The 22,611-nt window shown below is 35.4% G+C and overlaps 1 protein-coding gene across 1 annotated transcript in view; it reads right to left on the reverse strand.

Annotated features, from left to right (window-relative positions):
- LOC138701152 (beta-1,3-glucan-binding protein-like) overlaps positions 1–22,611 on the reverse strand; it is a 55,646-nt gene that overhangs the window by 32,099 nt on the left and 936 nt on the right. The gene's annotated exons all lie outside the window — the stretch shown is intronic.

The raw sequence follows: 22,611 nt of genomic DNA on the forward strand, positions 1-22,611 counted from the left end.
TACACTCTTAATGGATGCTGTATAATATGTCTTGAAATAAATTAAACGAAGGTTATTTTATATCTACTTTGATAAATGAACAGGCCCCTTCTAATAGCACATAGGCAAGTTATTTAAAATATACCGTACAGTGGCGTACGTTAGGACATTTATTTATTGACTTCCCTAATAATTTTGTTGAAAATAAATACAATACTGTCAAGACAATGTTTTTCAACTTAATGCAAAAACTTGAAAAGGGTGTTCAGGAGAATGTTATGATAGGTTAATATGTTGTAAGAAACAAATGAATAGTGATGCCACATTATTGCGCAGTCAGATATATTGTGATGTACCAGATTATACTGGGTGTTCATTTCAAAGTGTGTCATGACGTCACTGTTGTTGGGTCACCGATTTGAAGCGAGTTTTAGTTTATATGTTAGAGAAGTTGCCTGTTATTTAAGGCGTTCTTCAATCTTAACTTGAGAACGTGTACGGTATAACTTGAACGTCGTAGCAACAGATGGCGGTCTGTACGGTCTGTGTGCTACCATAACCTCTTTCGAACTGTTTTGCGCCGGCAAGTCGTACGCAGAGTATTTGTTATCATCGGTTGCGTACGGTAACATTCCACAACACAAATCAAATGCTCCGTGTCCATGTTGACCGTCGAAGTTAATGTCAACAAATACGTAAGTAATCGTCTTAACCCTCTCCCCATATCCCGACAGTACGTATTTCCAAACAGTTCACATTCCTGCCACTACCGGCGTTACCGTACGTATCGGCACGTACTCTTCAGAATGAACGCCGTACTTGCTAGCCAACTTCTCTGCCTCCTAGATTATACACCTGAGCTGCGGAAGTGTAGGAAGATTGAATTCTCTAGGCTCATCAGCTAGCCACATGACGGCATACAGCGAGCCAAGACACATTTTGAACTGAACACCCAATACAAAGACGAGCACGCGCGTGCCCGGCGGGGAGGAATTGGGTGACGCGTCCCCTCATAATAATTTCTTTCAGGGGACCTACTCTCCGCCCAAAAAAATCTGAAACTGTGAATAGATAATTTTATTCATTTTTTCCTATCTTTGTCGGATCATTTTGAACCAAAGACAGGAAGTGGTACGACCTTACTGCGCTCTTGCCCATTGGCGTGCCTGGCTAAGAAAAGTTGGGGGGTCTTAAGATTCTCAAAAGTCGAGTGTAGAGAAAATAAATGTCCTTACTTTACATTTAATTTGTAATACGTAGGATACTAGGATTTACTTCTTCGATGTTTCGAGGCATGCTGCTTAATTATTTCCCACAGGGAAATCACACCGCTTTTGCTATGGAAAATTTCACATATGACATGGCGCCCATCATTTTGTGCCCATACTGATGTTCTGAATCACTAAACAAGCTAGAACGTAAAGTATCAACCATTGTCACACATCTGCTATAACATGTTCAAAATAGATGCACATCAACATACAAACAAGTGGGGGGGGGGGACAAGACTTTCGGACTTTACTGTTCAATAGCTGGGATAGGAGCGGAGGTCGGAGGTTTGTTCTGCTTGACAGGAGGTAATGCTATTCGAGTGGGCGCTTATAATAGCGAATGAACTATACAAGTTTACAATATTGAATGCAAGGCTCTAAATGGACCGGAGCGGATCCAAAAGGCGTCTGTTCGTGAGTTTCAGGATTTCAGGAATCTTTCCGTTCCGTGGCTGTAGTCCATTCATTTCATTTGGTATTAATTACTGTCTACAGATATTACCGTTGATTAAAATTCCCGAAGACTGCCATAAATTGTTATTTTAATTGATATGAATATAAATATTTGAAGGTTGATTTATACAAGATAGGACATGGGATATTATCTGTTTTTAAGTTAGCATCAAAGGTTAACCACAACAATATACATGATATTATCGTTATTGTTGTATTGGTACATGCGTTGGATTTAATATACAATATTGCTTCCAATACCGAAGAAAAATAATGCCAAGAAATATAACGAGTTCAGGACTATCAGCCTGATATCACACTCGGCAAAGATTATTCTGCGAATACTGAATCGACGTTTATATTCTAAGGAGGAAGAACAGTTGGAAGAAGAACAGTTTGGCATCAAGAAGGGAAAAAGTACGAGATATGCAATTGGACTGATACGAACAATCGGCGAAAGATACCTAGAGAGCAATAAAAAAGTGTATACAGTATATGTGGACCTAGAAAAGGCGTTTGACAGGATGGATTGGAATAAACTGATGGTGATCCTAAACAAAATTGACATGGATTGGAAAGAGAGGAGGCTGTTCAGTAACCTTTATATGAAACGAGTCAAAGTCAGGACAGGAGAATAAATGTAAGAAGGAAGTGAAATAGGAAAAAGAGTACGTCAAGGTGTAGGAACAGTCATCGCATATCTATAATAAGTCCGTCAATGGACTAATGTAAACCGTCAGTCCCGAGTCTGTCCCTCAGAAAGCCAAGCCAAGTGGATTACCATCTATTGACGTATACATGAACTACGTGTGTCGTAGGATCGTTTGAACTTCTTCCTCACTAGGTGGCGGATATTTACATAATCGAGCATTCACAAACGAAAAACAAAATTAACAAATCAAATATTATGATGTACTCATTTACCGTAACACAACTTGACAATAAGAACCACGGTCGTCTCTGACGGGGGGGGGGGGGGACGTGTCTGCCTCTTTCAATATCCAAAACTGGTGAATGAGAGAAACGTGTCTCTCAATATTTTTTTTTTAGTAATTACGGTCGCACTTCTGCATTATTCATTATTACTACTCGTGTAATTACAATAGAATTTGTCTGCAGTTTTCATTTTTACTAATCAACCTTTTCTGTTCATCAAAGAAAATATGTTCAGAATGGATTCCAATTCTGTTTTGCTTCCTATGAAATAATCGAACTGTGATAAGTAAAGTTTAATAACGGAACATATGAATTATTTTTTTTGTTGCTCTAATTTCGGCACCGCAGCATGAGGCTTATTGTACAAGGACATCATTTTGCTTTTACTAACATTTCTGATATTAACCTGGCTGTACCTTTTGAATTAACGGTCGAGAACAGGAAAAACTGTTTGTTACCTTCCTTCCACGACCGGAGTTTGATGATACTACTGTAAAACACAAACAAATTACTTTACTAGGTATAGGAGGGAAGAAAATTAGTAGGCTACATTTATTTACGTAAACTGGGAACTATTACGATTTTGAGGTTGATAATATTTGTTAGAATTTTATTTAATCAAAATACAGTACATTATTAACAATAAGTGTTTTTACTCACTAACTGAACTATCCAGACGGACGTATTCATTATGCAATTTATAGTACACTGTCTATAACACATTAGCATACAATATAGAGTGTGCATTTAAATTGAAAAAATAATCGAAATCTGGATATTTTAAACTAATTGTTAAAAATAATGGACGTTCATTTCGATACAGGCTTCAGTTATTTTGTGCATATTATCGAAAACGTTTTTAAGTATAGCTTCTGAAATGTAATGTATTTTTTCTTGAATGTAATTCTTTAATTCTTATATTGTTGTAGGATGTTTAGCAAACACAACTGTTTTACAGTAAACCCAAAAGAAATAATGCAAAGCACTCAAATCAGTCGACATGGTGGACCATTATCCTGCGCCTGTTGAAGTAATTGTGTACCTATTCTATAACAGAATACCTTACGTACTGTAAATTCAGTCTTCACTTTTGCCCGTTCCGCACAGATAAATTTACCCAGACATACTATCTACTGTCCGTTGAAGTGGTTATGTCACTGTGTCGTAGAAAGGAGGGGAGCAAATCAAGTGTAAGTTACTTACTTAACGAGGAAATTTATTTAAATTATTTTAAACACTTTATAATATTACGTAGACGTCCAATTCCTAAAGCAAATGTTTTCAGAAAAGAGCTAAGACAGCTCAGTCACTAGCCTTTACAGAGGGGTTAGCAGAAACGGGTGGGGAGAAACCGGGAAGCGACGTATCCAAACGGACACAGTACCTGTGCGAAAATATTATTAAATAATTAATGCACTTTATTCACTGGAAAATAGGACCATATTTCTGGAACGTACTATAGCCTACTCCCTCACTTAGTACTGTATAATGAGACTGTAAGACGACTTTGACTGCATACGCGGTCTTGGTTCTGTGTGGAGGACGGGTGCAAGTTTAATATTAGAAGGAGTGAGAGAGAAGTACATTAAAAAATTCAGGTACAATAAATATTGAAGTAAAAATAAAATTATGTCCCTGTACCTAGACCCAAAACTCTACTGAACACACGCATACACTGCAGAACTCCCCCGTAACATTTGAAATAATGCATGTGAGTTTAGAGTAGTTTATATTTATCTTTCTTTTAAGGCAAGAATGACTGTCAAGTTGAAACTAACGTTATGCAGATTTCTAAATATAGTATTTTAATACAGCGATATATATTTTTGCAAACTTACAAAACTAATAACTTCATTTCGCCTAATCATGACTGCTCCGTTTCTCAATAGCAAAGGTTTCCAACGTGTGGGTCACGACTCCCCTGAACCTTGGAGGGCCTTGTAAAGAGCTGAGGGAATCGCGAGGTGATTTACAGTAAAACAAAAATGCCTTATTATCGTCCATGTAATTTTTTGTTTGGAAACCTAAATTGGCGCCGAACATAAACGCGAAATTACAGAAAATTGAGTCTGCCCACAAGCGCAAATAAAATTGCTTTTTTGGGCTGAAATCGTGTACTCCTAAAATTCGTGGTTATGGGCTGATAATTTTTTCTGCTAATAGTGTTAGAATGAAATGTGGCAATAGGGTAAACTAGGGTCTGTTGGACAGTCGGGCACGTTGGACACTCTGTACTTTAACGTGTTACCACGCCACTTGTGGGCACCACATTCTGCTAGACGTCAATGACGGAAGTAGCCCCACTCGTGCCTACTTCCGTCATTGACTTCTAGCTGAATGTGGTGCCCACAAGTGGCGTGGTAACACGTTAAAGTACAGAGTGTCCAACATGCCCGACTGTCCAACAGACCCTAGTTTACCCTATAGATAAAGGAAAAGGAAAGTATTATGAATTTCACCATTTGTGTATTTCATACTCATGGGGTGGTTCTGTACATACAATTAGGCCTAGTATTTTGCTTGTTGCGATCTGAAACCGAACACTGCAATGAAATGATGTGGCACAAGGTCAAGACGTGTTCACTCTTTGGATATAACTTTGCACCCAAATTCGTGAATTATTGGACTTTAAAATAGCTGCGCATATCTCAGTTAAAGAAGTATTTTCTACTGCAATTATGAAAGGTTGTCTATTTCACTTAGGGAAATCTTGGTAAAGACAAGACGTTCTCACGGTGGGCAGGAATCGGGTGCCCTGGGCGAGGTGGGAATGTATTGGGCAGGTGAGGAGATCAGTGGCAGTCACTCAGTCGCTAATCTCCTACTGAAAGGGTTCTTATATAAAAATATATTCATTTGTACCTGTGAAATATATTTTTACCTTATGACATTCAATTTCCATAGATAACATCAATTTCTGCTTTTAATCCATATAAATAGAAATACAATCTATGATCAAACACATGCGGATTCTTTATTTGTTACATTAATAACTGCATTCAATAAATTCAATTTCATAATACTAATAAAGATATCTCTCCCTTTATTTTAGATAATACTGAATTCATTTTGAAACTTAAATGTACGATAACATCGTTGTAAACCATTTAAAAATAATAACGTAAGTTTAATTTGCACATATTCAAAACATATTTCCATTACAATCTATATAACATACTTACAATAATTTTCATTTTAGATAACCTTCGATGTAGTTCCACAATATATACCCCTGCTTCCAAAATATGTATGATAACATCATCGTAATAAACTACATACAATTAACCACGTAAGTCTAACCGCACAATCAGTCTACTTAGATATCTCTCTAACAAATAATATAATACATCTACAATATAACTATATAAAATTAATGATTTATACAACAATATTCCACGATTTTAATCATGAACATACAACAAATGTTTGTTTTATTAGTAAGTGAAGGCTCGTAGTGCGTCTTTTTTTAAATTCCAGTCTATTTATTACAATCAGATGCCTTTCAAATGAGGTTAACACATTGGAAATTACATGTATCTGATGATTTCACAATGGCGACGAAAACATTCATATACAGTAAATTGTAAAATATGTAATATAAGAGTTCTACTCTTTGATATTATATGATAAGTCAATGACGAAAATATAATAAAACATTTATTTGCAATTGCTAGTAATGCTTTTATATTAGTGCTGGTTGCCGAAGTAAAAGCAATTTAAACCTAGTGGAGAAAGTTTATCTACCTTTCAAAAGATCTATAAGCTTTTATCTTATGTCTGGATATTCAGTATTTAAATGTCGAAATAGCTTTATGTCTCTATACTTTCTTGTGATAACATTTATCGAGAAACTAGACATTGAGGTTTATTGTAAATAACGCGGAAACCATATTATTTAAGGTGTTATCGCTGTAAAATATTTCTTTTTATTCTTATCACTGCTAGATGGAGAAGGTTCCAACGGTCTTGTTAAAATGTATCCATCTTTAACAAAATGCGTATAGCCCGTATTAGATATTTAATATTCGGTATTTTAATTGTCGCTGTTTAGTATGGCGTACAGACTGGAAATGATGTGTCATCGCGTTTCGTCGCTTATTATAGACCTATATTTAAATTATTTCAAGAAGATTCCAGTGTAATCTAGCTATGAATAGCGTGCACTCTGGAGCAGGCTGGAAAGTCGAGAAAACAAAGACAAACAAATTGGAGTACTGGATGACAGATAGCGGAAACATCATTTTCGATTTCTGTAATAGTTTGAAGCACCGGTACTAGAAATAATGTTTAAGTAATATTTCGTGTCATTATTGAACCATATACTTCTATTTTGATCGTTTTTTGGTGCTAACCACTGAGTTTGAGTAAATTATCATTTTGGATTTTACAGGGATTTATATATTTTTTAATATAAGTACCTGTACGGTAGTGGGGAGAAAAGTCTCGCCCGAAGGTGGGTCGTGCCTTAAAAAAGTTTGGGAACCGCTGTTCTTGCTGATGGTAACATACGGTTAAGTAATACAGGGACATCATTTTATTTTTACTTCAATTTTTATTGTACCTGAATTTTTTAATGTACTTCACTCCCACTCCTTCTAGTAGCAAACTTCCACACACAAAGACACATATGCAGTCAAAGTCGTCTTCACGGTCATAGTAAACAGTACAGAGTGAGTGAGTACAGTACGTTCCAGAAATATGGTCTCATTTTCCAGTGAAGAAAGAGCATTCATGCAGTATTGAATCAGATTTTCGCACAAGTACTGTACGTTTGTTTAGTTATTCACATTCCGGTTTCCTCCACCCGTTTCTGCTGGCTCCTCTGTAAAGACTAGTGGCTGAGTTGTCTTAGCTCTTTTCTGAAAACATTTCCTGTTAGGAATTGGACTTCTACGTAATATTATACAACTATTTAAAGTAATTTAAATAAAAGGGCCTCGTTAAGTAAGTAATTGCCACGTGATTTCTCCCCTTTCTAAAACCCTCCTACATAACCACATGGATGGACAGTATATAGCTTATCTGAGTAAATTTATCTATGCAGATCGGGCAGAAGTGAAGATTGAATTGACAGTACGTAAGGTACACTGTTATAGAGTAGGTATAGAATTATTTCAACAGGCGTAGGATTATGGCTCCTCCACGTCGTCTGATCTGAGTTATTTCTTTGGGGTTATTGTGAAACAGTTGTTTGCTAAAAATCCTACAATAATAGAAGAATTAAACAATTACATTAAAGAAATTATACATTCAATTTCAGAAGATTTGCCTTAAAACGTTTTTGATAGTATGCACAAAAGTACTGAAGCCTGTATTGAAATGAACGACCACCATTTTCAATAATTTGTTTAAATATCCATATTTTGATTATTTTTAAAATTTAAATGCACTGTAAATATTTTATGCTAATGTACTGTAGACAGTATACTATACATTGCATAATAAATACGTCCGATTGTATAGCTCAGTTAGTGAATAAAAACACTTACTGTTAATACTATTTATTGTACTTTGATTAAGTAAAAACCTGACGAAAATGATCAAACTCAGAATCGTAACATTTCCTAGTTTACGTAAATGGATGCACTACTTTTCTTCCCTCCTATACCTAGTAAAGTTATTTGTTTGTATTTTACACTAGTGTCGTCAAACTTCGGTCGTGGAAGGGGGTTAGCAAACGGTGTTTCCGGTTCTCAATCGTTAATTCAAGGTATAGCCAGGCTATAATTGGAAACGTTAGTAAATACAAAATGATGTTCCTGTATAACTAAATACTATCGCTAGACTCAAATTTTCAATTCAATGGTATTTTCACTCGACTGATAACTGGCCGAGTATGTAGTATTTTACAAAAAATGATTTACGGCGCGAGTTGGTTCAGTTTTTTCCAACTTTGTAACATAGGCTAATTTAATTTTAATGTGTTTTGAAGGTGGTTAGCGAGAATATTTGGAAGTCAATTAAATTGGTATATGCTTAGAAACGAATATGGATAAATTAAATTTATTGTTAGAGTAAAGAAGCGAAGTGCGAAGAATAAACAAATGGTAGGGTCCTTAGCTTGGCGGAAGAACAAAATATATAACCTACATATTCAAAACTGAAAGTGTCGGTACCGTATGCCATTCTGAAAGTAGTAGACAGCAACGATATTGAGTATTCAAATGTAAATGTTTCTTTTTTAGTTGGTTATTTTACGACGCTTTTTCAACTGCTATGGTTATATAGCGTCTGAATAAGATTAAGGTGATAATGTCAGCGAAATGAACTACGGAAAAAAAACTTCAACCAGTAACTTGGCCCAACCAGGATTTGGACCCGAGCCCGCTCGTTTCACGGTCAGGCATGCTAACCGTTACTCCTCAGCAAATGTTTCAACTTTTTTAAAATACAAAAATATGTTTTTTAAATCAGCAGACCAAATTGTCACTTCATTTTCCAATCCAAAAGTTGAAAGATCGTATTCTTCATTTTCAAGTTTCTCGTTTTAAAGAATAAAGATGATTAAGCATTGGACCAAATGTAGGTGAAATAACATTTTTGTTGTCATCGCTATTGCTATTTAAGGAGGGGAGGTACACCATTGGCCTGCAAAAATTGAGTGAAATTCATTTGTTATATCTCAGCTGCTATGAAAACTAAATGAACAAAACTCTCCATGCTTAATATGCATACATTATACATTATAAAACACTATTCAGAATAATAAAATAGCTAATAATTACTTATAAAAATAATATCAAATTTGCATATTTTTTTAGAATCGTAAAACATTTACAGAATAAAGAATGCAATTAATCAAATATCTACAGGATTCTTTTACTGGACTGTTTTAAAGACCTACATCAACAACACAGTCAGGATCTTTTATCTATTCCTTCAAGAATTTTTTTTTCTTAATCGTTATCTTCAATATTAAATTTTCTAAAAAAATTTATTAAGAAAAATATATTTCCTGAAGGAATAGGTAAAAGATCCTAGACTACATTGTTGATGTAGGTCTTTAAAACATTTCAGTAAAAGAATCATGCAGATATTTAATTGTATATTTTTACGGTTGTAAAATTTATGCAAATTTGACATTATTTTACAGGCAATTATTAGCTATTTTAATATTTTGAGTCGTGTTTATAGAGTGTTTATGTATGTATTGTATTGTATTGTATTGTATGCATATGGCATACAATAAACATTGATTACCTGCTTTAAACAATCATTTATAAAGTTCACTTTCGTACTCGAGAAGCAATGTCCATAAATTACTTTATCTTGAATGGTTTGTTTTCCATTGTCTTGGTTGCCTGACAATACAAACCTTATTATAAAGGACTTTATATCTTTTAATGTGTTTATTGATTCTAAATACCAATTTTGCTGAACAGTAAAATAATATTGCAAGCGATTATAACAGACGACGAGCTATGTTCTGGAAATTTGTGCAAAATTATAACTTAGCCATTTCTATTTACTATTGTCTATTCCATACAATTATTATTATTATTATTATTATTATTATTATTATTATTATTATTATTATTATTGTCAACCTTACAACGAAAACAAAGAGCAAAAGAATATAATTTAATATAATAGGTACTACTGTTCTGAGTAAGTTGCTCGCCTTACAGTTCGGTATTTATTGCGGATATGAGGAGTTAATACAATTTCGCAACTATTTTAGTGTATTTTCTTGGTCAAGGTAAGCATGTTTAATTTTTAATGAGTAGTGTGTGTTATTTCCGCTAAGGGCTGTTGGCAAGGACATAGCTTTGCTGTCGTATCCGTAAGAGCATCAACAGACTCAGTGTTTGTCTCCTCTACACCGGATAAAGACTGTAACTCATTGAGGTTTAGGTCTGCGGTTGTCAACAGACAGACGGTTACGGAGAAAACCGCATGTCTCTGATTTTTATGGATACAGACAGTAGTGCTGCAAATGTACAACCAAACCTTACATTAAACTTACTTTCATATTCTATATGCATCTGATCAGGACATGATATAACTCGAGATTTAAGGAAACGAATTCAAATATGAATTCTCCGATGTGGCTGTAATAGTAAGAACTAATTAAAAATCAATAAAAAAATCCAGTGAATCCAGATTCTATTTTTGGCACCGGAAAGTTGTTATCTCCTTTGTATTTGTATTTAGTTTGTGTTATTGTTTTGTGATAATCTTCTACCGTCTTAAATGACGGTACTGATGGTGGTGCGTTAAATTCTATATGGGCAGACATGAAATGTTTAGTATCGGTTCAAAGTTTTGAGGGTAAGGTAGGGCTGAAAGAGTCCAGTATTTAAAGATTAATTATGATGATGATGATGATGATGATGATGATGATGATGATGATGATGATGGTTGTGATTGTGGTATTATAGCTGTTATTATTCACTTCGATGTGGCTCAAATTGAAACATATTCAGCTAAAAATTCTGCGGGAACTAATTCAATTCCCCGCAGGAAATTGTCTCTCTTGCTTTGTATTTGTCATTTCTTGTTTGAAGTTATAATCTTGCGTTATGTTGACCACATAACTTGGACGTTTCCCTAATTAGTGGAATGTTTGGAGAGACTGAGAGAAAGAGAGAGAAGGACGGAAAATAAACCGTAAGTTGATAGACAATTTATTACAAAAGTCTAGCATCGTAGCGATTCTTTTAATAGTTTCGACACACAAAACGCCTCCACTGCGTGCTGTCAAGAACCCGCACATCATTTCATTGAGGGCGACGGTTTTATTTTATCTGTAGTAATCTCAGACCTCGAGTGGCATTTATTAGGACTATTTCGTGAATAAAATAAAAATAAAAATAATATATCCCTAAAATTCGCTCACAAATTGTTAATAATTGTATATTTACGAATACTTAACCTATTCAGACATTGTGAAGTTGAGATAGATTGAATATCGATTACTGCAATAAAGAAATTGGATGTTATTCAGTGATGCCAATTGCGAAAAGCGAAATATAGGTTTAACAATGTTCATTACAAGTACTGTACTTTACTCTTATTATTATAACAGAAATACGTTTCCATTACCTGCTGAAATCATAATATCATTTAAACATTTTATAATATAAATTAAACATTTTATAATATAATTACAAATAATTAATTTAAATGAAGAATTGTTGAAACGGAGTTATAAAAACTGAATGAAGTAGTGTAATTTTTTTTCTCAGAAAGCCTACAATGGACATGGAATTAGATAATGAAGATGTGGAAGTAGAATTTCACAATTTATTTAGTACTTCGTCGTTACATTACACACTACACCGAGAACTAAGAACTATGTAATATTGTGTGGAAACAGCTATATAGCAATGTTTATGTATTCACACTACAGCGAGACATATGTTGCTAAACAGTGAAGCCATCTTTGTACAGATAATTAAAACACGTATTTTATTACGCCATACGGAAGGCAGTTTCATCAAAGACCTTGTGTAGGTCTTTGGGTTTGATATGCGCTGATGTTGCATAAATTTGAACATCTGACTTTCTATGAATTGTTTAATTTCATTCACGTAATACAGATTTTATAGGTTACAATTAGGTTAGTTACCTGTGGGCGCGGGACCATGTGTCAGCTGTGCCTTATTTCGACCGTTACTCCGTGCTAAAGAAAGCATTTTCCATAGATCGACAAACTCATTCTCGCTGTAGTGTGTAACGGGACTGAAGCTGCATCTACACAGTTCAATTTTTCATGCGCGTATGTATGCTGTCTCGGAAGAATATTGAAATGATCAAGTTTAAAACGTACGTTTAATTAAGATGCATGAAGATTTTGTGTCTACATGGTGCACCGTTTTGAACATCGTCTTCACTGCGTAAATATATTAATTAATATTATCAATCAATCTTACATTTATTGTTTGAATGCATAAACTTGAAAGAACAGTTTAACTGTGTATATGCATCTTAATGGATTCATGCTAATCAATTTACGGGGAAACAGTTGGCGACACCGACTATACAAAAGAACGACCATGCGATAAATTGATAGCGATAAATCTAGCTGCAAAAATTATCGCGATGTTTGATTGTGATTGGTTGAAATTCAAAATTTCATTACACTTCATTGATCGAAAATGGAATGACGTCATATAAACGAAATAGTCTTGCTAAAAACTGAACCTTGTTGGATTTGTTTTGCTTGTAGTATGAACACGTTATACAAGCGCTTCGACATCCCGGCCTAAACTCTCATGAGGCCAGACTTAATGCAGATGTAGAACGGTTACCATCCTCTACATATGCAAAGCACATCTCAATTTTTTTTAACTTTTGTGAGAATTAACGAACAGATTAATGATAAGTTCAGTGGTACTGGTCAATAATACACGGTATTAACAAAAGAAAATAATGATGCGGTTTCATTGTTTTATTGCTCTAGTATTTCATTATAATTCCAGTTAAAACCTTTATTGTAATTAAAAAGATTCTCTTCACTAATGAATTTCACCATTAATTTATTAAAGTGATTAATCTAACCCCCTCCTCGAACCATCCATATATGCATTTGGCCATTCATTCTTTCATCAGTCAAACAATCCAATCAATCAATCTATCTATCAATCCATTCATTTATGCATTCATTCACTCATATAGGCCCTACTTCCTCTAGCAGTCCATTCATGCACACACCATTTTTCCGTCATCCGAATGCATATCAATCCGTCCATAGATGTCCTTATGTATAAATTATTCAATCAATAGGTGGATAGTTAATGAAGTAAATAACAAATTAGTTTTTTCTCCACTTTAGAATTTTAAAAATAAAGTAGGCTATTTATTTTCGCCATTGGTAACCGCAATTGCGATCAAGGTCTTCTTTTTCAACTAGAATACTCTTATCAGTCGAATTTTTAAGCATAAGTCATCTGAACTAATGACTACTCACTTCCACGTATTCTCAAGGTTTTGTTTTTACTAATTTCGGCACCGCAGCCTGAGGCTTATTGTGCCTAGACCCACAACTTTACTGAACACACGCACACACTTTAGGACTCCCCCGTTTACTGGGTCAGTGTGCCCGGGGGCCACTGTGAGACACCACACACACTGGGACAATGGACAGACGACTAGTCCCCGTGAAAAGGTCCGAATTAAATCCCCCCCCCCGACTTCACGACCGGGAATCGAACCCGGGCCACCTTGATCAAAAGTCCAGCACGCTACCTCAAGACCAAGGAGGCGGACTTCTCAAGGCTTAGTACTAAAAATACATGGTCCAAGTTCCGTATAGTTCTCCAGGAGAAGGTAGTTAGCCACAAGGACACACTGCTTGCTTTTGACCTTTAAGAAATTAATTTGATACGATGAAAACTCTTTTAAGTGGTTATTTCTGCCTGACATACGGCTGTTGGCTATCCGAACGCAGAGACTTAATGTAGCCTACGGTATTTCTCGATTTACTCGACAGGAGATAAGTTCAGAGAATCTCCTTAATAACAGGACGAAAAGAGACTAGCCTTGCGGAATCGCTCGAACCTATCTCGTCTTTCTCCCAAAATAAGACTCGTGCTGAAGTTTTGCAGTTAGCCTTAGTGCTCACTCACCTTCACTCTTAGAGTGAATACAATGATACAAAAGCGTCGCAGGATATAGCACCTTTAACCAATTTTAAGGGAAAATATTTTTTTTTCTTCTTTTTTCTTGGCCTGCTCCTCTTACTTTCATGGTTCAGACGTCATGTGTGTTCAATTTATAAAATAGGATAATGTTTTATGATTTAGGTTTTCCAAATACGTTTCAGAATAATAAAGTCTTTCACATTCTTTTTCTTACGGAGAAATCATGTCGGAACTATTGAATATTTCGTTGTGGCAGGAAAGAAGACGCGTTCCTAATAATATTAGAATGTCAAGAAACAGCCGATATAAGAAAAGAGTGATTAGACAAAAATTTTTGAGTATTAATAGATATGTAGCCTATAAGAAATCATTCATTCATTCACTCATTCATTCATAGTGTTCTGCCCAATGGCAGGTATTTCACTGCAAATCCAGCATTCTACAATCTCTCATATTTTCTGCCTTCCTCTTAGTCTCCGTATATGATCCATATATCTTAATATCGTCTGTCATCTGATATCTTCTACTGCCCCGAACTATTCTCCCGTTTACCATTCCTTCCAGTGTATCTTTCAGGAGGCAGTTTCTTCTCAGCCAGTGACCCAGCCAATTTCTTTTTCTCTTCCTGTTCATTTTCAGCATCATTCTTTCTTCACCCACCCTTTCCAACACAGCTTCAGTTCTTATTCTGTCTGTCCACTTCACACGCTTCATTCTTCTCCATAAACAATTTCAAATGCTTCTAGTCGCTTCTCTTCACTTCGTCGTAATGTCCATGTTTCTGCTCCATACAATGCCACATTCCACACAAAATACTTCACTAGTCTCTTCCTTAGTTATTTTTCCAGAGGTCCGCAGAAGATGCTTCTTTTTCTATTAAAAGTTTCCTTTGCCATTGCTATTCTCCTTTTGACTTCTTGGCAGCAGCTCATATTACTGCTTATCGTACACTCCAAGTATATGAAGCTCTCATCCACTTGCTTTACTGCCTCATTTAGAATTCGCAAGTATATCTTCTTTATTTTTCTTCCTATGACCATGGTCTTCGTCTTGTGTGCATTTACATATCCTCATCCCATACTGCTCACAGCTGTCATTTTGCTCCAGTAGCGTATCCCTTAGTATCATCTCCTCTTTTGCTAAGAACGCCATATCATCAGCAAATCTTATGCACTTCATTCTCCTTCCTCCTACTATCACTCCTCCCATGTTCTGAAAGCAGTTCTTCGCTAAATCCTTTAAGTAGATGTTGAACAGGGTAGGTGATAAAGGGTATCCTTGACGTACTACTCTCCCTATTTCGCTTCCTCCTGACATTTCTTCTCCTATCCTGACTTTGACTTGTTTTATATAAAAGTTACTGAACAGTGTAGTACAGTTTACATAAGAGAGTTGAAAAAATTAGGCAAATTCTTAATGATGGTGAAATTTAAATGGGAAGTGGAAGTTAAAACCTAGTAATGATCTACAGTATTAACACAGTCTAGTATATAGAGTTACGAAGCTTGAGTTGATGAGAGTACTAGGAACTGTGCCGATACTGTTTCACATTGTATGTGATGAGGCGATAGTAACGATCCTAGTAGTTAGCAACTACCTATGGATGCATATTCCCTACGTATTGAGCTTCGTGACTGTATATACTAGACTGTGGTATTAATCTGATCTTGTACTGTGTGCGTGTTCTCTTTTCCTTGTTAGATAAAGTGGTGTGTTGTCTGAGGTATAGGAGAACGGCAGTGTTTAGATATTAATTAATGAATGTGTCATGTGTGAAAAGTTTGTTTATTAGATTAGTTTGACTGACATTACTATAGCGCTTTCAGAATAAGAAGGCATATGGCCTACGCCAATCGAGTGCTAGCAGCAGTGCGGCGTTGTCACACGGTGCACGGTGTACGAGACGTGGAAAACAGAGACAACAGATAAGGACAGAAAATATCAGTATCAGTCGCTGCTGGGTGCAGCGAGCGAACGGTTTGAGACCTGTTCCTTCATTGTGTGTAATGTTTAAATATAATTACTCTTACTGAAGTAATTTTCATCCCAATTTTTATTATTCTTCGCTTCACAGATCAGTAGATCTTGGAGTCACTAACTTGCGAAATAAAGTGACAGATATGTAGAAATTTACTTTGCTAATGTCAGACTAAGAATGTCTTAATTTAAAAAAGGAATGCTGCATATTGTACTGCATCTGACATGTGGAAATTCTCTCCTAAAAAATTGAGGGCGAGAAACTTTACCCAAATGTTCAGACTTCCTTGTACAGCAGTGTTCAATTTATTATTGTTTATTTCTCCAGAGTAAAGATGAGATAGAGTTTGTTTGTAGAGGCAGCCTACGAATCTAGCGATAATAAAACGTAAACATGTTTGTAGAAACATAATTTAGTATTGATATTGAAGTTGAAAAGTAATTTATTTTTCCTCTGCTAAATGAAGCCTATATAATTTAATTTAATTATCTAGCTTATACCTTACTTAGGGTCCAGGGTTCTATATTCTGGTTACGAATCTGGCTATAATGCAACGTAAGCATAATAATTATGTGTTCATAATATATAATTCAGTATTCATACTGAAACTGTAGATTGTTTTATTTTTCTCTGTAAAACTAAGTCTATCTAATTTTATTTTATTCTCTAACTTTTACGTATCTAGAGGTCCAGGGTTCTATATTCTGGCTAAGAATCCGGCTATAAGAATATAAGCATATCTGCTCATATGTACGTAGGTCTAATTCAGTACTCATATTGAAATTGAAGATTACCTTCTTTTACTTTGCTAAATCAAGCCTATCTAATTTAATTTAATCCTCAGGCTTATACCTATCTAGAGGTCCAGGGTTCTATGTTCTATCACTCTGGCCTGTGGCATATCCTACGAGTGAAGGTAGTTATATAGAAGTGAATGTGAAAACCGTAACCCAATAATATCGTTAATATATTGAAGTTAAATTTGTATATTAGCAAAACATATAAAATGTAATATATTATATATAACGCGAGGTTTTTAAAATAGAAATTGAGTGTTGGAATTGTAAAATCTTCTCGTTTCTAGCATGCCCGTATTTATTTTAAAAGTGAAATGTAATTAAATTGCTTATCTTATAAAGATTTTTAATGCTCTTAAGGAAGAACGTTGTTAATACTCTTCGTATAACTCCATCGAAAAAAAGGCAAGAATGCTTATGTTTACAATATCAACCAAATATCTCATACTTTTAAGCAATAGTTCGTCTTATAGCATGTATAATATTCCAATGAAAAGTGAAAATCGTATCTGTGGTTATTCTCAGCTTTCTTCTTGCTTTCCACGTTCTATAATGGCACTGCTAACACATACTACTACTACTACTATAGTCTATTTAAAATATCATACGATGAAGTAATACACGGTTCTGAAAATCGTCCAAATAATTAACATGTTTGTTTTGTGTTATTTTCCAGGAGAGGTAAATACTGCTATACCACCTATTTGAATTGTCTCTTTGCCCTATCCGAGAATACAAGATAACGTATGTATTTATAAACCACACGCCTCTGCAGTCAGATTCTTTTTTGTGAAAAACTGACACGCACTGTATCATAAGCAGTAGGATACAGAAAATAGAATACTCCTCGCCTTTGAGTGTAGAACTATCCTTTTGCGTAGAACAGATGAAATACCAGAGCCACTTGGAATACCTTCAAGAGACATTGTTACAGTAAGTTACACACTACACAAGAGAAAACAATCCATGTCTGAATTTGGAAATAAACAGAATGTACCTTCGTTTACAGAGAGGGACTTCAGAGCAAAATATGCTGTATATTGTAGGTTGGATATCTCTGTTTAGTCTTAAAGCGAGAACACAAGAACCAGTTGACATATAATTGTCATTCTTGTACTGTTGAGTTCAGAATTCGTAGCTCTATCTAATGACATCGCTTAAAATTCATTCCTAGCTATAAATATTGTGCGCGCAAGAAAGATATTAATACGCGACGCTTCAGCGAGACTTCGCGACGATTTAACACCGCTTCACTGTTAAAGGCTAGTCGAGATAGACCTGCCTGAAATAGCTCCGTCTTATATGCCTTCTTATTCTGAAAGCGCTCTAAAGTGAAGCTTCTGTAGGAACTACAGATTATGACATAGACTACAGGAACAGATATTTAGGCCTCATAATAGTCGAGCGAGATTGGAGTAGCAGGATGACTTACGACTTGGCATAGCAGAATATAAGTGTGAAGTAAGGCAGACCTGGGGTAATGTAAAATTGTAACAGATCTATATTACAGAAATATGATGGATGAATAAATATTCTATTCTAGGTATTTCTACACTTTGTAAGAAACTTATTTTTTTTTACCGAATCTTAGTTTTACACACTATGTTTCTGAACAGCTGAACAGTGCATTAGCAGCTCACAGGTGCTGCCATATCTTTATATAACATTTTAAATTAATTTTTATTCTTTTTCTTCCATTGTTTCTGAGAGTACTACATATCCGCTGGTATTAGGCAGTGTCTTTTTTTTTTTAATCTGCCGAAACTCAAATTATGGATACGAGGTATTTTTTTAGCCTAAGTGTAGGCCTATACAGGGGGGAAGTAAAATAACCCTGCAGATTTTCAGAGCAAATAGCTCATGTTGTATATAATAAAAAAGTGTAATACCGTATTGATGGGAAGTGCATAGTTTTCTCAGAAAAACATTTGTTTAACACCCTCTTATTCGATAAATATTGCGAGTCGGATCGTGATTTTTCTCCATATTGATAGAAAATCTAATGAAGAATCATTTATCTCTCAGGCGTATTTAAGTAGTGTGGACGATTTTCGTGTACATTTAGTTCAAAAAGCACTAATTTCAAACAACTGAACGATGCGAGCTGATTGCAACGTCGGGCGTCGTAGCGAGAGAGGGAAGTTCGCGTACAGAGACAGACCTGAGTTCGTTGACCTTTTACATCTGCATTGCGAGAAGAAGAAGATTGTGTTAGCGGTGATGTTGCCAGACTGTTGAAACTTCCAACTACATTTTCTAATTAACCATGCATTTAATCACGAAACGTAATATTATAGTTAATATTAATATTGGAGGAAAAAAATTCGCTCCGACGCTGGGATCGAACCCGGGTCTTTGGTTCTACGTACCAACCGCTCTAACCATTGAGATGCGCCGAGGTTCAATCCACAGCACCGGATGGAATTCCTCTCCTCCAGTGTTTTTCCCTTTGTGGCCTGACTCCAAGTTCGACATGTAGGCTATGTTGACATTTTTTTTATATTAAGCCAACTGTCATTATACAAGTAGCGCACTCAGCTGAATGACTTGATGGCCGGGATTCCACAGTAATATGCACTGTTTGCTCGAAGAATCTTACGTAAAGATTAATTTTTTGGTCCTACAGAATACGACTGTTACGGTAACAATTAATAGGACCAAAAAATTAATTTTACATAGATTCTTCGCGCAAACAGTGCATATTACTGTGGAATCCCGGTCGCCAAGTCACTCAACTGAGTGCGCTCCTTGTATAATATAAAATGTAAACATATATGTCGAACTTGGAGTCAGGCCACAAAGGGAAAAACACTGGAGGAGAGGGATTCGATCCGGTGCTGTGGATTGAACCTCGGCGTAGCTGAATGCTTAGTGCGCAGAACCAAGGACCCGGTTCGATCCCGACGCCGAAACGAATTTTTCTCCACTAATATTAATTGTTACCGTAACAGACGTAATCTGTAGGACCAAAAATTAATCTTTACGTAATATTATAGGTTTTCTACTCCTTTAGGTGTACTCTGTCGTCCCTTTCAATCTGCAGAATTATTTCACTTCCACTCTGTATATTTTCCATAAAAATCATCATTAGTATAGGTTTTTAGCTATTATGACATTTCTTTGATTTACCTTAAGTATTTACTCGTGTTATAACATTTAGTAAAATAATATGATGTACTTTACGCGATGATTATGAAACTAAAGTAATCACAAAAATTAACATTTTTAGGTCTTTACACCAGTCGATAATAATTTCGTCCTTCTACTTGGTCATAAAATAGGCCTATCGTAACTCAGTCTCGAACAGTTTTGTATGTAATACAACTCGTAACTACAAAACATGATGATATTGTTCATATGAAACAAGCGTATTATCTGTTAAGAATTTTGTTAATAAAACATAGAGTGTAGTTACGATAGTTTGATATTAAGCCCTCGATTTATCTAGGATCTTTGGAAAGACAGAAGAATCAAATCAGCTCTACGCAATAATATTTATATAGGATCTTTGGGAAAACAGAATGTTCAAATCAACTCGAAGAGGAAATGGATTTAATAACCTTATCAATAGGGCTAAGAATTATATGCCGTTACATTGCGCTTCATGAGCCTCTGACTTCAGGTACCAGTACGTAATTGCGTTGGGGTGGGGGATTTCAGAGTGTTTCGTTCAGCAGTGAACTTTAGTTGATCGGTTACATTACGACCGAATACTGCTATTCGTAACAGGCAACATTCAACGTCCTGTAAAGAAGAATAACAGCAAGATGCCGAGGACGAAATTTGTGACAATTTCAAATGAGGAAATTTGTAATAATGATACAGATTTTGAGATAAATAATGCTTATGTAAAATATTTCAAATATTCCCCCATTATTTCTGCAGAAGTGGAATGAAGTTTCTGTAGATATAAGGCTGTGTTTTCTAGCAACAGGCAACCATCCTTCTTTGAAAATTTGAAAATGTGCTTTGTTATTCACCGCAACAATGTATGAAATGAAAAATTATGTAAAACAAAAACTTAATACACTATCATATTAACATAGTGAAATAATAAAGCTGATACTTGTCAATGTCATATTAGGTGTATTTTCTACAGACATAAAATAGCATGTAGTCAATGATATTGTGACGAACCGAATAGCTGGAACACGAAATAGGAGAAACATTATGGATATTTAGCTCTATGTAAAATGTATGACAATTTCAAATGAGGAAACTTATAATAATGATACATAGCCTATTTCGAAATAGATAATGCTTGTGTAAAATATTTCAAATATGTCCTCATTTTTTCTACAGAAGTGGAATGAAGTTTATTCTAGATGTAAGGCTGTGTTTTCTAGCAACAGGCAATCATTTTAATTTGAAAATTTAAAAATGTGGTTTCTTGTTATTCACTGCAACAATATAAATGAAATAAAAAATTATGTAAAACATAAACTTAATACACAATCATATTAACGTAGTGAAATAATAAGGCTGATACTTGTCAATGTTATATAAGGTGTATTTTCTACAGACAGAAAATAAAATGTCTTTAAAATAGTGCAATTTTTTAAACAAAGAAATTGATGTCTTTAAATTTTTCTGTAGCAGATAGTTGTGTTTCGATGTCAAAGGAGTGACTTTCAACCACCCAAATGCTGAGGATAACTTACCGTGATGATAAGGATGAGTTCAAACGAAAGACTCACCCCAACTCTGAGACGTACTCAAAGTTAGAGGCGCACGAAGCGCACTTGTAGTATAACGGTATATATTTCTCAGGCCTAGTTATCAGTGTTTTGATGATTATGGCAACTTAGATTTCCTCGTCACTATAATTCCACCATTGCTTCAATATTTTCCTATCATACCATGATCTTAATAGCTTCTGTACATGACAAAGAATATTAATAAAAAAATTACCGTTATTACAATAGTAGTAGTGAAATGATAATATTATTATCGTCATAATCTAATTTCAGGAATTGGACATTTCGGCACATCGTATCTCCACTCGTATGGCAATAATGAAACAAGACTGGGCATGCAGAATCCTCGGTGATGTGGTGAACACGGAGCAAGGTCAAGTTGGTGGTGATAATGATAGTAGATTTTCGTAGTAGAATTGAAGGCCATCAGAGGAATTTATCTGCGGAGCGTTGGCGTATTTCCCCACCCCTCGAGCCTTGTATTGCGAATTCACCGCATCCGCTACAACAGTTCTGCGAAAAGAAGGGATGGCGACTTGAAACGTGGAATCTCGAGGACGGTTCATCACAGTTTTCTACATCCGGGTGTGTTTTATCGACAGACGGGGAAACTACGGGTTTCACACCGCGACACAAGGCAATAAAATCGTTCTTGAAATCAAAACAATCGGCTTTAATACCGCGAATAGTATAATCATGCATTTAACAATTCACGTAACGTGGTTTTGGGGTGAGAACCTTTTCTTGATAAAATTAGTAGCCTACTGGCGAGGTTTCAACATAGGTAGAAATGATACCAACGCCTGTATGATTATGTAACTTCCTTCTCAGTTGTGCCCTCGGCGATCTAGTGGTTACTATTGCTAGCCGATGATTCGAGCCGAGGTTCGCAGGTTTAAATCTAGCCGAGGGCAA

The sequence above is a fragment of the Periplaneta americana genome, chromosome 1 (assembly GCF_040183065.1).
Source record: "Periplaneta americana isolate PAMFEO1 chromosome 1, P.americana_PAMFEO1_priV1, whole genome shotgun sequence".
Classification (NCBI taxonomy): domain Eukaryota; kingdom Metazoa; phylum Arthropoda; class Insecta; order Blattodea; family Blattidae; genus Periplaneta; species Periplaneta americana.